At 33.5% G+C, this 18,182-nt stretch overlaps 1 non-coding gene across 1 annotated transcript; it reads left to right on the forward strand.

Moving 5' to 3' along the window:
* Positions 1-5,464: 5,464 nt before the first annotated feature.
* Positions 5,465-5,535, forward strand: TRNAG-GCC (transfer RNA glycine (anticodon GCC)). Its single transcript has one exon. It is a non-coding gene; the product is annotated as a tRNA-Gly (tRNA).
* The last annotated feature ends 12,647 nt before the right edge of the window (positions 5,536-18,182 follow it).

Consider the following 18,182-nt stretch of genomic DNA (forward strand, 5'->3'; position numbering starts at 1 on the left):
TAGTAATAACTAAACTAATTATCTAAAATTAATGTTAGTGAATATGAAATACAAGAAGTAAAATTAAAAGGTTACAAATTTAGTTCATTTTTCAGTCTGATAGTTCAAGGGGGTATATCAATTGCACAGGTCTCTTAAGGTCCCCTTTTTTAGTTTTTACCACACATGATCGTACAAGACCATCACGTCCTTTGAAGACTTGAATTACTCGACTTAAATCCCAGAGGAACTTAGATTTAGTTGTTCCTTCAAGTAAAACTATATCACCAATTTTTAAATTTTTCTTGGCTTCTGGTGTACCGAAGAAGTGAGCATTTCTCAACTCAAGAAGATACTGATTTTTCCATTTTTTCCAGAACTGTTTTATAAGTGTTGTCTGATATTCTTTTCGTTTTATTACACTCTTTCTTGTTGGAGAGTTATTCAGGATCTCAGCAAAGTTGTATGGATATTCATCCTTATGTCCGATCAATAGAAAATCAGCCGGTGCAAGCGGTTCAGGTTCATGTAAATCGTTGTAAACGTAGGTCAAAGGACGTCTATTCACAATATTTTCGACCTCTGTCAACACAGTCATAAATTCTTCAAAATTCAGTTGAGCTCTGCCTAATATCTTTTTCAACGGTTCCTTTATGGTTTTCATAAGGCGTTCATAAAAAGCTCCCCATCATGGAGCAAGCTCGACGATAAATTTCTAAGTCAAGCCTTCATTTGCTAGAAAATTTTGAAAGTTTGTACCTTTAATTATGCTGTAAAAATACTGTAAATCTTTGGTAGCATATTTGAAAGTTTTCGCGTTATCTGAATAAAAGGTGCGACAGTTTCCTCTTCTCGAAATGAAACGTCTGAGAATGACAATGAATTTGTTTGCAGACATGTTGGAAATGAGTTCTAGATGTAACGCTCGTGTAACAGCGCACGTAAACAATACGATGTATGATTTCTGAATGTCGTTTCCAGACCTGATGTAAACTGGACCTGTGAAATACACGCCTGTAACATAGAAAGGTGAAGTTTCATCAATTCGATCTTTAGGTAACTGAGCTGTCATTTGTTTCGCTGGTTTTACTGCGTATTTTCGACAAATTAAACAGTTCCCTAAGACTTTCTTTACCAACTGACGGCCTTTAGGAATCCAAAATTTCTGTCTTAGTTTGGCTAAAGTTGCTGCAACTCCCGCATGCAGAACGTTATTATGTTCCCTTTTTACAATTAATTCAGTAAATTTGGAATCTTTAGGAAGAAGAACTGGATGCTTCTCGTCAACTGTATATTCGGTTTCTTCTAATCTTCCCTTAATTCGAAGAATTTTATTTTCATCAAGAAGCGGTGCCAAGCTGAATATATCAGAGCTTGGAGAAATTGACTTTTTAAATTGAAGAGCCTTAATTTCAGGTGTGAAGAAATCCATCTGGGCTTTACGAACACAAAAAATTTCAGTGTCCTGAATTTCAAAAGCACTTAATGTTCCACTATTAGCAGGCAGTTTTCTTGCCTTAGCAACGAAACGTCTAACCCATGCCATAATTCTGAGATATTTCAGCACATTACTGAATTTTGTTATATCCAATAGTTGATCATCTCTTTTCACAACAACGTCATAAACAGATATCTTACTACGGAGTTCTAGTTGCTTATCGTTTCCCACGTCAAACTTCGGTTGAACTGGCCAGTCTATACGTTTGTTTTGCAACCATTCTGGTCCAAACCACCAAAGTGAACAATTTCTTAAATTAGCAACAGTAGTTCCTCGTGATATGAGGTCGGAGGGGTTATCTTTCCCACGGCAATAATGCCAATTATTGCTTTCAATTAGTTTCTGAATTTCATAAACTCTGTTTTTGATGAAAGATTTAAATTTTTCGGGAGATCCCTGAATCCAAAAATACATTATTTGAGAATCAGTCCAGTGGAAGGGGATTACTTCGTATTTTAAACATTTTGCGATTTTATCACTCAATCTAGCGGATAAAAGCGCACCTAAAAGCTCCAATCTAGGAAGTGTAAGGGATTTCAGAGGAGCAACTCTACTCTTGGAAGCAACAAAAACTGTTTGAAAAGTTCCATTGTTCAAAACTATTCTCAGATATACCACGCATCCATAAGCTTTCAAACTAGCATCAGAAAAGCTATGGAGTTCTATTTGTTTCACATCTGCATCTAATATTCCTTCTAAATAGTAGCGGGGAATTCTGAGGTGGTTCAGTTCTTCAATTTCTTCGTACCAGGCTTTCCATTTATAACTAAGATCAGGTGGCAGTTCATCGTCCCAATCAATTTTGGCAGACCAGATTTCCTGAATCAGACACTTTATTCTTATAGTGAAAGGGCCATAAAATCCGACAGGATCAAAAATACGGCCTGCGGTTTGCAATAGAAAACGTTCTGAGTTGATTGACGAGGAAATGAAATTTGTCAAGTGCTGAGTGTCAAAATAAAAATTATCATTATCCGTATCCCAGTTAATTCCTAACACTTTGATCGGGACAACTTCAGGAGATTCTTGCATCGAAAATTCTTTGCGATGCCAAATAGCTTTGAGTTCTTTGGAATTAGTATGCCACTTATGTAGTGACATGCTAGCTTCATTAAAAATGTTCACAATTTCTAAACTTGTTTTCAGGGCTTGTTCTAAATTTTGTTGACCACCAATAATGTCATCAACATACAGGCAGTTCTTTAAGAGTTCTACTGTTTCAGGATATATTTCTGAATATTTTTTAAGGTGATGCTTAATAGTAGCAGCTAGAAGAAAGGAACTAGATTTTACTCCAAACAAAACTCTTGTAAATCTAAAGGTTTTCAAACTTTCATTGTTGCAAATTTTCATTGTTTTCAAATTTTCATTTCACCAGGATCATCTTTCCAAAAGAATCGTGCAACGTCCCTGTCTTCTTCATTTAACTCTATCTGTAAGAATGCTTGTGTAATGTCCGCTGTAAAGGCTATCGAATTTTATCTAAATTTTATCAATAAATCAAAAATATCAGGATATAGGTTCGGACCAGTATATAAACAGTCATTTAGAGAGAGTTTTTTTGGTTTATGGGCTGAAGCATCATAAACTATTCTTAGTTTGCTTGTTGCTCTATCATTTCTGATGACTGCTCTATGAGGTAAATAAAATAGGGTTTTATCATTTTGATTGTCTTCTTGGACTGGTTCAATAATATGTTTTAACTCGTAATCCTTTAAAACCTCTGTGTATTGAACAAACAAAGAGTTATCAATTTTAAATTTGTTACTCATTTTCTTAAATCTTTCAAATGCTATATCCCTATTATCTTCCATTAAATGTTTTGAATTCGGTTTCCAAGGTAATTTTACTTGGTATCTACAGTTCTTATACTTGATATCAGATTCGAAAGATTTCATAATTTCTAAATAAACAGTTTTGTCGTTTTGAGTATCACTTTCCAAACCTAAGTTTTCCAGCTTCCATAACTGTTGTAACTGATCTGATATCAAGTTTTCATTTACTATTATTTTCATAGTTAATAATTCACTATGATCATTATTTACTTTACCCTGCAAACACCACCCAAATAAAGATTCAGTGGCTAGTACATTTCTTGAAATTCTTTTAATTTTACCAGTGATTATAGAATAGTAGAAATCTACCCCTATGAGAATATCAATTTTGTCACTTTTTCTACAACAATCTGATAATTGTAAATTTTGTAAAATTTTATTTTTCTTAGCAAAGTTCAAATCTGGAGGAGAGATAACAGTATTGGCTATATTTTCGGTTTCAAGAAGCTCAATATATATATTAAGATTAGGATCGTTTACATTTTCTAGTTTTGCTCTAACAACATTAAAGGTTTTTTCTAACGCAGTTTTATCACCAAAGGAATAAACAGAAAGTGATTCTTTTCTAACAATCGGAAGTTCCATTTTAGTAGATACATCTTTAGTTATGAAAGATCTCATTGAGCCATTATCAAAAAGAATTCTGACATTTTCAGATTTATCATTATTTCGGATCAATGCAGAAGCCGTTTGTAATAATATTTTATTAGATCTATTTTCATCGGAATTATATGACGAAACAGCGGAAATAACGCTCGAATCCGACGTTTTCTTTTCAGGTTTTTCATTATCTTTTTTCTGATGGAATGAATAACAAATGGCTTTCGAGTGTTTATTAAAGCAGAAGGAACAGTTTATTTTTTGTTTACAATTTTGAATCCGGTGAAATCGACCTAAACATAAAAAACACCGCGATTCACGTTTTAAGATCTCTTTTTTTCTTTTCTACACTTAAAATTTCGCAATCCGCAGATTTATGATTTGTGTTCCCGCAGAACAGACACTGCGATTCGGATGACGCCGCTAATAACTCAACTGTAGACGGCTTGCTCGTTATGGCTGGAGAATGTTTATGTTTGAAGGGCAAATGCTTTTCCAATCGCGAATATTTTTCTCTAGAATTATAATTAACAGGAGCCGCGCGTTCTCTACTGAATACTTCGTTCCTCAAAAAGGCTAAGAGACCTTTCAAATCCCAATTTTCGTCTTTTATTTTTCGGCTATAATCAAGAACGAATTCATTAGGAAGTAATTTCAAAATTAAAGGCGTTAACAGATTTCCGTAGGTATCAGTCTATTTTTAATGCTTCAAGATTTCTTATCTGTACTTCGGCGTGATCTAGAAGTTTTCTTAATCCGTTTATATCATTAGGATTTCTAACAGGTGAAGTACTTAAGAGTTGTCCTAAATGCGAATTAATTAAGATGTTCTTTTGACCAAATCTGGAACGTAACAGTTCAAGAGCAGCTTCGTAATTATTTTCGATGAGAGCGAAACCAGAAATAGCTTTGGCAGCTGAGCTACCAAGAAAGCTTTTTAAGTAAATTAATTTTTCTATTTTTGATAAATTCGGATTTTTATCAATCGCATTTTCGAACTGACCTATGAATTCTAACCAATCCGAAGAATCACCATAAAATTTAGAAATCGTTAATTTTGGAAGACGAGTGAATTTGTTACTTTCGTTTTGGGATTCTGTAACGGTTTCATTAGAAATGTCTCTATTTGCATTGTCCGAATTTTTCAACTTATTCAACTTTTTCTTTCCTCTAAACTGCCACACTTGAATTTTCTCTTCATATTCCAAAGCGGATGAGATTTCAAGTTCAAATTCGTCTTCTTCGACTTTTAATTCTCGTTCTATTTCAGCGTCTAAATTGCTCAAGGATTTTGATTTTTCCTTTAACTGGTCTAAAATTTCTTCTAATACATTTACATTTATACTACTATAATCTTTATTCAGTTCGGTTTCAATTTTCTTTAATATCATGGACACTCCGGTCCTCAATACCTTTCGTTTCGATTTCAGTTTAGCAATAAGATCTTCCATATTATATAAAAATAGAAAATACAGGCTTACCTTGGCTGTCTTCGCATAAAATGATATCCAAAATTAAAAAAACACAAACTCGATTCCCGGCATGGGAACCAGCATCGGTGGTTCAGTGGTAGAATGCTCGCCTGCCACGCGGGCGGCCCGGGTTCGTTTCCCGGTCGATGCACCATATTGCGAAAGGTTGTTCTAATTCTAAATGAAGTGAAATACTTCAACAATCTACAAAAATAATCATTTTATTTACAAAGCAACTTGGATTGCATCGAAGGTTCACTGCTAACTAACTACGTCGCAAACTAAAACTAACATTCCTTTTCAGAAGCGAAGCGCCCTCTAACGGCGATATATAAATCATTTGGGGGATTTTTCCACATCGACGTCATGGAAACTTTAAAACTTGTATTACGAAATTGGAATCTTTTTTGAAAGATTTGTTAAAATTTAAATTATTCATGGGTTAAATAAATGACATAGTCCACGCTGAACAATGAAATATATTTTGAATATTTGGTTACATGGAAACGAGCAACCACAGTAATGCACACTAGATAAGGACAACACGACAACAGCACTGCTGTTGCCAACTAACATTAAGTAAATATTGTGATTGGCACGCATTTCTTATTTTTTTAATACGCCCCCTTACCAATCACACTATGTGCAAGATATTTACATACTTCCATAAAAAATTAATCACGCTGTGGTTGTACATATTTACAGTGAAAAACAATGTAGCTGCTATTACATGCTTAAGCACTATTGACCTCTGCTTATGAATTGTATCATTAAATGAATACATATTAAGTCATACTAGGAAACACAATGTTTACATAGAAATAATTAAGAAAAATTAGTATCTAGGCTTCTTTCTGGAATTTTAAGTCAAGTTTCTAGACAGTTACAACCATAATTATTTATGTTCAGTCACAAACTTCGAAGGAGATCATTTTTACATGCTAGTCCTGGCATAGTTCATGCCACGTAAAAGTTTTTTCGAGGTCTGCTTAGTTAGGAGATCAGCGAGATTGTCGCTGGATGGCACATGATCAAATGCAATCAATTTTCTTTCACTAGGTCTCTCAGAAATAACATGGTTCTTGGCTAGGAATATTGCTCCCTGGTTGTCGACTAGCACTTTTGAGGTAAAGCAGCTAATTCACTACAGATTTCCTTGATCAAATTTTTAATCCATAGGACTTCCTTCGCAGTGTGACACATCGCCACATACTCTGCTTCTGTCGACGATAAAGCTGTTGTGGGTTGCTCGACCATGAGATTGGAGCATCTGCGAGTAGCATTATATAGTCACTGTATAAGATTTATGGTCAGTTCTGTCACCCCCCCAAGTCAGCATCTGAGTAGACTTGAAGTGGCTCACCTGTCTTCTGGAACCTCAACTTTCTGTGTCGTGTTCCCTTTAGGTATCTTAGAATGTGCTTCACACCTCTCCAGTGTTCTTCAGTGTGTTTTTCATTAAATTAGCTCATGTAGGTGGAAGAATAAGCCATGTCTGGGCGAGTACTACAAGTCAGATAAAAGAGACTACCTATAGCTTGTCTGTAAGGGATTTCCTTGCACTGTTGTTCATCTACCTTCTTATATTTTATGCTGGGGTCCAATGGCGTGGATGCACATTTTGCTTCAGTCATTTTAAATGTTTCTAGGATCTCTGATACATAAACGATTTGATCTATAGTGTATGATCCATTTTCTTCTTTGCATATTTGCATGAATAAGATCTGGCTTGCAGGACCTAGGTCCTTGACATTTAACCTTTTATTGATGCTTTACTTGAATTCATTTATCTCTGGCATGTTTCCAACTATTAGGAGGTCATCAACATAAACTCCAATTATGATGTTCTCCTCATGACAAAAGTAAATACAAGGGTCTGCACTTGACCTTTTCAATCCATTCTGGATCAGGAAGTCGTTCAAGCAAGTATTCCATGCACTTCCTGATTGCCGGAGACCATAAATGCTTTTCTTCAGGTGGCAGACAAGGTGTTCTTTCCCATTCTCAATGCAGCCTTCTGGCTGTGCCATATATATGTCCTCTTTTAGAATTCCAATAAGATATGCAGATGTCACATCCATTTGGTGAACCTCTAGCTTTGAATTTCTTCCTCAATGGCTTTTAACCACATGTCAGCTTCGGGTGATTTCAGGACATCTTTTAGAGTTACTGGGTCCTTTCCTTCAGATTGTTGTATCTCTTGAGCATCGTACAGATAAAAATCTTCGAAACGTTTAGGAATTCTGGTGTTTCTTTTTTCACCTCTCTCACTCCCATGGGTAGGATTTCTGGCTGCTGCTTCGACTTCAGGGTCTAGGTTGTTAACAACGTCTTGTATCTGTGTAACTGATTGGTGTTCATCTTTGTAATCTGGAGTATTTTCAAGCTGTAGGTCTGAACATCTTTCAGAATTTTGGTCAATCGGATCTGTATTTAGACGTTGGGTTTCATCCAAGTGATTTACATCAGGAGTTATGTGATCTAGAGATTAGTCACGAGCTTCTGTCTCAGGTAGGTCCAAGGGATATTCTGATTCTGATAAGTCTTCAATTTTAAGAGTAGCTCCTTCTGCAGGATTGTCACACTTGCTTAGTTTTAAGAGGAAAACTTTTTCTTCAAAAATGACATCTCTGCTGACAAAAAAAAAAAAATGTTTCTTCTTCAGGTCATACAATTTGTAGCCCTTAACTCCTTTAGCATAGCCCACAAAAACACATTCTGTAGCTTTAGGATCAAGCTTGCTTCCTCTTGAGTGTGAGCGAACATGATTCTAGGCTCTGCATCCGAAACGGATACACCATGTGTGATCATTGAGGTGGTCTGTTTCGCTTCCAGATCCTGACCATCTTTCCTCTGGAATATCGCCATCAATTGCTATAGATAGACGCTTGTGTGGAGATAGGCCGCAATGGCCATTGTTTCATCCCAAAACCTGCGATCTGCTCCGGACTCTATAAGTAAGCATCTTGTCGTGTTTATCAATGTTTGGTTCATTCTTTCTGCCAGACCATTTTGTTGGGGTGTGTCAGGTACAGTTGTCTTTGGATTCCATGCGCAGCGAGGTACTTGTCAAACTTTTCACTTATGTATTCCCCACCATTGTCATTTCTCAGGAATTTGATTTTTCTGTTTTAGAGATTTTCTACTATGCAACGGTACTCCTCAAATTTTTCTAGTACTTCACTTTTGGCTTTCATAGAGAATGCCGTGGTATAGTGAAAAAATTCATCCGTGAAAGTCACAAAGTGATTTGAGCCTCCAAAGGAAGGGGAAGAAATTTTACCAACAACATCTGAATGTATAACTTCTAGGATGTCTTCAGCTTTTGTACTAGCGGCCTTTGAAAATTTCTTCCTTTTCATTTTTTCCTGGATACAGACTTTGTAAGGTGCATTTACTAATACTATTGATTTCAGGTTTCTGCCAATGGGGATAATATTTTTTGTTGTACAAGAGTGTGGATGACCAAGTCTACGATGCATCAAGTCGGCACTTTCAGTTTTCGTAACGTATGCAGTTGTCATCTTTCTTCGATTATGTACAGTCTTCTTTTTTCTCACCAGATAGAAGTCTCCATTCTTACCAATCACTTTGGCTTTTCCTTCAGCAAATTCTACTTTTAAGCCTCTTTCTTCAATTCTACCAATGGATAATAGATTTCCTCCAGTTCTGGAACATATAGGACATTTTCAATAGTGACGTTTTTTTCTCCATCTTCTTCTGCAACAGAAAGTAAAATATTTCTAATTCCAGTGACCTTTATTCTTTTTGAATTAGCAACTTCAACTTGATGTGTACTTCTTAAGGTCTGAGAATTTTCTTTTATCAGAGGTCATGTGTTCTGTAGCTCCACTGTCTAAAATCCACAGATTACTTTTCCTTGATTTTTCTTCGTTTGCCAGAAGTGCAATGTTTGTCTTGAGGTCAACTGCAGTTTTGGCACTGTTTTGGTTCTGATATTTGGCCTCTTCACAATTTTTAGAGATGTGCTCCCATTGGCCACAGCTGAAGCATTTAGTATTCCTTCCTCTGCTAGTTTCTTCTTCATTAACCTTTTAGGGGAATACTTCTTCATGCGTTTTCCAAATGCAGGCTTCTTCTGGTTTGTGGCAAAACTTTTAGTGTGAAGAGCTTGTTCTTTATGATACACTTAAACTGAACTGTCATTTCTAACTATACGTTTCTCTTCTATAAGTAGCCTTGGTTTCACAATCGAAGTTGTCAGATTTGCTTCGTTTTTTTTTTTCAAACTTAGGATGAGCGATTCATAACTTCTAGGCAGTCCCAATAGCATCACTAGGGCCACTTCTCTATCTGTGAATGCATATCCACCATTAGCTAATTTTCTATTAATCTTGCTAGGTAGGATTGGACAGAATTATTTGGCTTCATATTTATGTTAAAGAATTCTCTCTTAAGTTGCAGTACGTGAAGCAAACCAAATTTTGTACGCATTTTTTTTCTAAACAGTTCCAGGCGTATCTGGCTCTAACACAATCTCCAATATCATCTAGAAATGTATCTTCAACTATGATGAATAATAGGGTAAGAGCTTCGTCATTCTTTTTCCTCTCCGCTTCATTCATTTCAATTCCATATCCGGATTCCACTGCTTCCCAACATCTCTTCTGCACCAGCATGGCACGCGAACGAATACACCATGTGTGATCATTGTCGCCGTTTAGTTTCGGCATTTTATAATCTTCAGATGTCATTCTTCAAGTAAATATATCAAGCTAAATTCACCAGGAAAAAAAATTATTTACTTCTTCAAAGGATGATTATCCAGCTCACTTCAGATTCACAACATGGTTAGGCTTCGGAGATCGGCGCGGTTAGATTTTGGTGCGATCTTCAATCCTGGATCGTTATGGCATTTCCTTTTGAGCTTCGTGCTGATAACGTGTTAAAATTTAAATTATTCATGGGTTAAATAAATGACATAGTCAAGGTTGAACAATCAAATATATTGGGAATATTTGGTTACATGGAAACGAGTAACCACAGTAATGCACCCAGATAAGGACAACACAGTTGTCAACTAAGATTAAGTAAATATTGTGATTGGCATCTTATTTTTTTTAACAAGATTCAAATTTGAATGCTGACAAGATGCGCCTTCAAATCAAATTGGATATGGTTTCGGACATGTTCTCTCAGATCGAATCGTTGCAACTGGAATATTATGATGTCATTGATGATGAAAAATTATCGAGTGTGGATTTAGAATTTGAAGAAATGACAGACCGTTTAGAAAAAATAAAGGTAAGCTTACAAACATTATTATTAAATTCAGATTTAGTTGATAAATCTTTAGCGAATAATATTAAGGATCCTAATTTTATCTCTATTAAGTTACCTGATTTAAGCTTACCAGAATTTAACGGTTGTATTGAGAACTGGAGTAATTAAAAAAAAAAAAAAAAAAAAAAGATAGTTTGATTACAAATAACTCTTCTTTAAATGATATTGAAAAATTGTTCTATTTGCGTTCTGCATTAAAAGGAGACGCGAAAGCTGTAGAAACTCCAGAAGACAGTTTTCAATCTTTATTTGGGGTTTTAATTGATAGATATGAAAATAAACGGTTGACTGTTAATTCTCATATTATGAATATTTTTAATTTTGAGAAAATACATGTTGCTATTATTAATTTATCATTTGAAAGATGGATTTTTTATATTTTACATATATTTACCCCCCTCTTCAAGAAGAAAATGGCTAGGTGAGAGAAAAGCTTTTTAAGAGAGAAAGCTCTAAAGCGTTATCGAATGATGAGAAACAATTAAAAAATAAGAATCCTGAAATTTAGACCAAAATAATTATTTACATAATTGCAAAATATAAACTTTGATAGTATTTTAGAGTTATATTAAAAATTTTCAGTCCAAAAGTCATTGTGTTTTACAGTCCACATAATTAGATATTTTACACAAGGCTTTGCACAGAATATCACACTTGTAAAAATTTTGCACACGCATTACTTAGTTTCGAGGCCCGGTGGCTAGCGCATCGCACAGCTGCATCACAGGTCCGGGTTCGATTCCCAGGCTGGGTAAGGTTGACTCAGCCCTTCATCCTTTGAGAGGGCCGACAAAATGAGTACCAAGTTCGCTTGGGGACTAAACACCGGAGGTCCTGCGACAAGCTAACCACCTGCACAGGGCATATACTGACGCACTCCGGGGCCCAAGGTCGTGAAAGCAGATTTCGGGGCACTGCAGGCCGTGGCCCACTACGGTTGTTGCGCCACTGAGTTTAGTTTACTTAGTTTGAATATGACAACAATTTTCAAAACATAATTAATTTTCAATATTATTCAGGCGAGCTAAACAGTATACACATAAAACTGACAAATAGGATGCCACTGACAAAGAATTTTCCTCACAGTTAGTGATAAAGCCTTTAATCTCTTGCTCTTTTAAAAATATATTTCGCTATTACGAGACAGCCATAACAACTTTGTCATTATACCACTTCATACTTATATCAGTTAGAAAATTCCTCGGATTCTTCAGACGTTTAACTTTAAAGTCACTTCCTCATTTATCAGTAAAATGTTTTGCTTGATTCTTCCCAAGTGTAAGACTAGAGATCACCAACTGCGGAAGGCAACAAAAGTATCGAATACTTCAACATAGGACTCTTTTTAAAGATGCAAAACAAAAGTTCCTCAGCTGCCATTCTTTCACATTTTGAAGTAATAATTAGTCACTTACTAATTACTAAAGCAGCTTTAAATTTTCAAACTATAAAGTTGATACCTTAAAAGTTTGATAGCACATAAGCAGCTAAGAAAGACTAATTGCCAGTTTTACGTCACACTTATTTTAAAGTTTAAATACACAACAAACCATTAAAAGTTGAGGGCATGAATTAATTCTTAATATTTCATTACAGGCGTATATCAATCAGGAGATGAAATACTTTAAATAAGAAGAATAACAACCTACTGACTTCTTTGCGAAACTATGAAACACTACTCAGTTTTACAGTGTTTTAATTTCGCAATTTACAATAAAAGATACATTTTTAGGCACTAATTTAAGAAATAATGTACAATTGCATTAAGTGAAGTAATTTATTATTCCATGTAATTTACACAAGGAAAAAGGCATACAAGAATCATTTTTATCTCAATTAACTCTAAGTTATCCAGCAAGTATAACGATTAATACAAACGGTTATTAAGCTGATGCATTCCAAATTTGAATTCTGGTTAAAACTATGGGATACAGAGCCTGAGCATTTTATTAATATTCTATTACGGAAGCAGGGAAGAAAAACTCCTCTTATGTATAAGGTTGCTGAGGAAAAGAAGCAAGAAATCCTTTAAAACAGTCCCAAACACTATTATTTTTTTGTTTTAATCGAATGGCGGGCACTTGCCGTTTTCGGCATTGGCCACTTCTAAGGCCAGAAGTGGTGGCCCTTTTATTGTGGAGACACCTAACATGCAGCAACCATTACCTTCTATGTGAGACAATTTACATCCTTGCCTTCTCTAGGATTCGAAACCGGGCCCTTCGATATCGCAGTCGGCTCACCTAACCACTATATCGTCTGGGCGGCACTGCCGATAATATACATTTAGTTTTATCTGACTGAAGCAAATCGGCAGTTATTCCCATGAATATAAAATTTATATAGTAACAAGAAATTTGAAATTCTCTTTGTAACCCAACAATCACTGTGGCTGACTTTTCATATCTTAGAGTATTTAAATATGATATTACATTATATATTTATTCCCTCTGATACACATTAAAAATACTTAGTGCTTAGATAATCTATTTACGTCAAACATCAAACATGATTCCAAAAATATATAGACAACATTAAGTTTTCTGATCAAAGTTCTCGCCACAGTTATTAATATGATGATGTAATTAATAAAATAACATTATTTTAGGAAAGAAATAATACTGCTATTTATGCTTAAGTACCATACTTCATTTTATGTATCACAAATTGAAATAATAAACAACTGAGATATTTTCAAACATTTAAAGAAAACAATATCATCTTCCTTGGATTCCACCCACATTAAACCTCCAGAAGAAAACTTGAATTAAATAGTATTTGTATAACTGTGCTGTGACATTTCATACATTCTATTACGCTCACAGGTTATTTTGTGCATTTTCAATCCATCGGACCGAGCAAACGCTCTTCTGCATAATTCACAAGTATATGATTTCACTCCAGTATGAGTACGTATGTGTCTCTGCAAATGGGACTTGCTCCGAAATTTTCTGCCGCATTCTTCGCATGTGAAAGGGCGTTCTCCAGTATGAATTCTGAAATGCTTCATCAAATCCTTTTTATAACGGGTAGAATAAGGGCAAATTGGGCAAGATGTATATGACGCCTCATTTAATGCTGAGAATGAACTATCTTCATTAAATGCTGGTTGATTTCTCATCAACGAATCTACAGAAAAATATTTCCTAAAGTTGCAACACATAAGCAATGATAACTTAATATAATAAAATAAATGGAGAAACTTTACGAACACAGAATTTAAATTAATACATTATTAGATAAGGGAAAAAATAGACATGCAACTATATTTAAAATTCAGTTCAAATTATAAATCAAAATTTGTAGTGCAGAATACAGTATAGTGAAATAATAAAGACCAATTAGTACACTGTGAAAAAAAAAAAAAAAAAAGGGGGGGGGACAGTTCTATATCTCCCGTTTTACTGGGCCGATTGACGAAATTCAAATTGCATTTTTCATCTCTCGAAAGCGTGATTTAGGATATATATTAGATTTATATATAGCATTGTTCTAATATAGGTATTTTGACACAAAACCGTACTTTTTCTCAAATAACATGCCAATGTTTTTTCCATATTTTGATTCTACAACTCAAATGATGCCTAAATGTTAAATTTTGTAAAATTTGTTCCGAAATTTACGGAGAAATTCAGAAATTTATCTAGGCGCATTTTTTTAAGTTTTTGCCAAGAATTAGCCACTTGGCGAACTTCTTAATTTACAGCAACCTATTTTTCTTTCTCCTTTTTCATTGTAGACGAGTGGAAAAAAAATATACCAAATTTCAAAACACGCCAATACGTAAATTCATGTATATCATAGAAAAGTTTGAATAAAAAAAATCTAATTTTTTGCAGCTGTGCCTAGAAATACATCTACTTTAAGATGATGTTAAAAATCTTATAGGTTATAATTAAAATTTTTTTCGAAAAATTTATAACAATTATTTAAAAATACACATTTTAAAAATAAATCACAAAAAGCTGGCGAATTTTATTTCTAATGAACTTAAATCTCGAAAAATGAAAGAAAGAATCAAATAAGTTTAACAAAAAAGAGATATTAACAAATATATGCCAAATTCAATTACCATTTTAAGAGCTAATTTTTTAAAAACTATTAGTGCGATTTTTACAAAATTTGGCAATTGGCATAATTTGAGTCGTAGAATAATCGAAATATGGAAAAAATCATTGGCAGAAAAAGTCCGATTTTGTGTCAAAATACCTATATTAGAACAATGCTATATATAAATCTGATACATACTACGTCGCGCTTTCGAGACATGAAAAACGCAAGTTAAATTACGGCAATCGGCCCAATAGAACAGAAAATATAGAACTGTGCCCCCCCCCCCCACTTTTTTTTGCGCAGCGTACAACAATCATATATAATATGTAAGACTCACAGATAATATACATAGCTAATTTCTGTAAACATTACGTATCTTATTACATTAAGGAAATTATTTATTATAAAGTTGATATTATAGATACCATACACAGAAGTAAGGTATTCATATACACATCTGGCTTTGTGCAAGAGAACTAACGTTAAGCAAATTTTTTTCCAGTAATTAAGTTTGCAACTTTTATTTTTCAACTTAGGATACAATACTTCAGACATTATTAGGAGATATTTTGCGGAATCTTAAATTCAATAATTTAATATATATACTATATTTCACACATTCTTGTAATTTCAAAATGAAATATACATGTATAAATAAATATATAGTGTTAAAATTACAAGATACAAGAGAATTTAATTTCTGCAAATTAATTTATATTTCCAGCAATCCACTAAATTATTCTCATATAAGCATTTCTTCAATAAATGCTTGTATGAGAGAGGGGTAGTCAAATAAAAAAGTACCTCTACAATGAATCCTAATGTTTTATTTTCCAAAATATTTTTCATAACATCCTGCACTCCAAATATAAGCGATATTTGAGATACTGTTGGTTAAAGTGAGTCAGAATCAATTTTAAGGAAATTTCAGTCTAATTAGAATTAGATACCAAATATGAAAGCAAATCAACTATGTGTTATATACAGAATAAGAAATTTTAACCCCAAAATAAACAATACATTCATTTTGGATTTTCTGTATGTTTTAGCCAAGTCATTTACCTCTCGCTGTTAAGCATTAATGCATTATAAAACAATTTAAAAAGAAAAATAACATAAATTTATATAATTTTAAACAGATAAGTAGGAACCACATACATTTAATAAAATCACAATTATACATGAATTGATAACTAAATGAAGAAATTTAATGAACAAATTAACAAACTTAAAACCTATTACTGATTGTCATTTCTTTGAAATTCAGTCAAATTTTGTTGAAAGAAAAAAAAAATAGACTAAAATCTTCCCGTTTGGTTTATGCACAACTAATTTCTTCATTCGTTTATTATGAAACCACACAAGTTATTTTCCTCATAATAATCTTGTTCATGAATTGTTCAAAACAATAAACAGTCATGTCAAAGGAATCGAGCTTTTACAGAATACTAAAAAGTTATGAAACATTAGGCTGAAAAAAATGTGACTTAAATGCATAATTTTGTTCTACAATTTTGCTTAATAATACTTATAACTATCTAGATAAATTATTGCAATTAAAATTATAAGAAAGACTCAATTTTAAATGTAACAGAATATAACATAAAGTTAAGATACGATCTAGCAGTAAAACTGATAACATCAGAGAACGAATATCCACCACATCAGGAACGGTCAAAAAGGGTACTTCTGTTGAAATATGATAACTGAAATTTTTCGTGCTTACCACTTTTACTTCGCACAAGAAAGTGGGAAAAAAGAACCCAGACACGATTTTGCTATTTGGGGGAAAGCCTAGATCACCAATCTCACATTATGCTAACTCAAAATGACACATTTGTTTCGGGAGAGAACTTAGTATTTATCTGCATTACATCTTAACTCTTTTCTATACCTTTGATAAAAAAATTAAAAAAAAAAAAAAAAAAAAAAAAGTCAAATTACACTGGGAAAATTAACCTCAAAAATCTAAAGTTCTAATTTTGCTCTGCATTCCTTAAATTCCAATGTATTTTTTTCCCTCTTATTATTATTCTTACGTTCTGCCTTTCAAAATTCAAGAAACTTTTAGGAATTAATTTTGATAAAATTTAAGACTCGTTAGATTCCTGTAATTTATTTGTTATGAAAAAGATGTTCCGATCTTTACAATTTAAATCATACTGCAATATCTTATCATCTCACATTTGAATAAAACTAGCTCAGTTCAAGTGAAAAATGTGCTGAATCTGTTATTTTTAAAATAGTGTTAACAGAACCAAAATGAAAATTGATACACATAAATATTATAATGATTAAACTTCATAAAAACTGTTCTTCAGAAATTAAATTATTAATTTTAGGTAAACTTCTAGATAGCGAGTATCAAATTCAGTCACACATTCAATGTATTTCATATTTATGACTATTCAACAATTTTTCAGCTTCCAAACATTGCAGACAGAATTTTTACCGGATTCAAATTTTCACCCTTTATTCATCTTTATTTTTAATGTATTCTATTGAAAATGTAAGAAAAAAAATTAGCATTCATTTTAAAAAACATTATCAGAAAGACTTTTTCTTGCAATAATAAATGCTAATTTTCTTACTAGAGCTCACAAATTGTTTCATACAAGCATTGACTTTAGCAGGACATGGAAGACTTTAAGTAAATCCTGAGAAGAATATTAGTTTGTTATTCTAAAATAAGCCCTTAAAGATCATTTCTCTACTTTCTGGTTTACCTCATAACTTTGGTAATGACTGCCACAGGAGATGTCGAGTCCTCCAGTATATTAAAATTCCCTATTTACAGTGACGACAACACACATTATGATCGTAAATGACGGGAGGGTTGGTACAACCTAGAACTGCCTATTTTAAAGTAACAAGGTATACTAGTAATAATAGCAGCTGAATTGCCATAACATTTAATTTCAAAAATTTCTATAAATATACAAATAAATATACAATTTTGCGATCATCCAAAATTTAATCGAATACCTGCACCAATTCCAGTCACCAATGGCTACTCTGAATTTCGCTGATTTCTTCTAAAGTTAGGTTAGGTTAACTGATTAATGCAAATTAACTCCAGGAGTATTTTCCTAGGGGAAGGGTAGAACTTTTTATGGAAAACTGGCAGCTTTACTCATTACACATGTATAATACTACAAAAACTAATACACAGTCAGCTCATTTCCCAGGATTTAAACTTGGCTCGAACTACCAGCGTTCAGTTTGCCAATGTTAGGCCTCATTTCTTCATAACATGATAGATGGTCAAAATACTTTTGAATGAATTATATCAAGCTTGTTTCAAGGAAGATGACCATTCTTCCTTCAGCGTTAAAATTCCTTATCTGTGGTACAAAAACTCAAGAAGATACCAAAAATTCTATGAAAGACACAAATCACTCTGTTAGGTATTTCTCCCGCTTTCCTAGCGTGCCTTCGTGG

The sequence above is a fragment of the Stegodyphus dumicola genome, chromosome 2 (genome assembly GCF_044657685.1).
Source record: "Stegodyphus dumicola isolate Sdum_Otavi_A_Nest chromosome 2, ASM4465768v1".
Taxonomy (NCBI): domain Eukaryota; kingdom Metazoa; phylum Arthropoda; class Arachnida; order Araneae; family Eresidae; genus Stegodyphus; species Stegodyphus dumicola.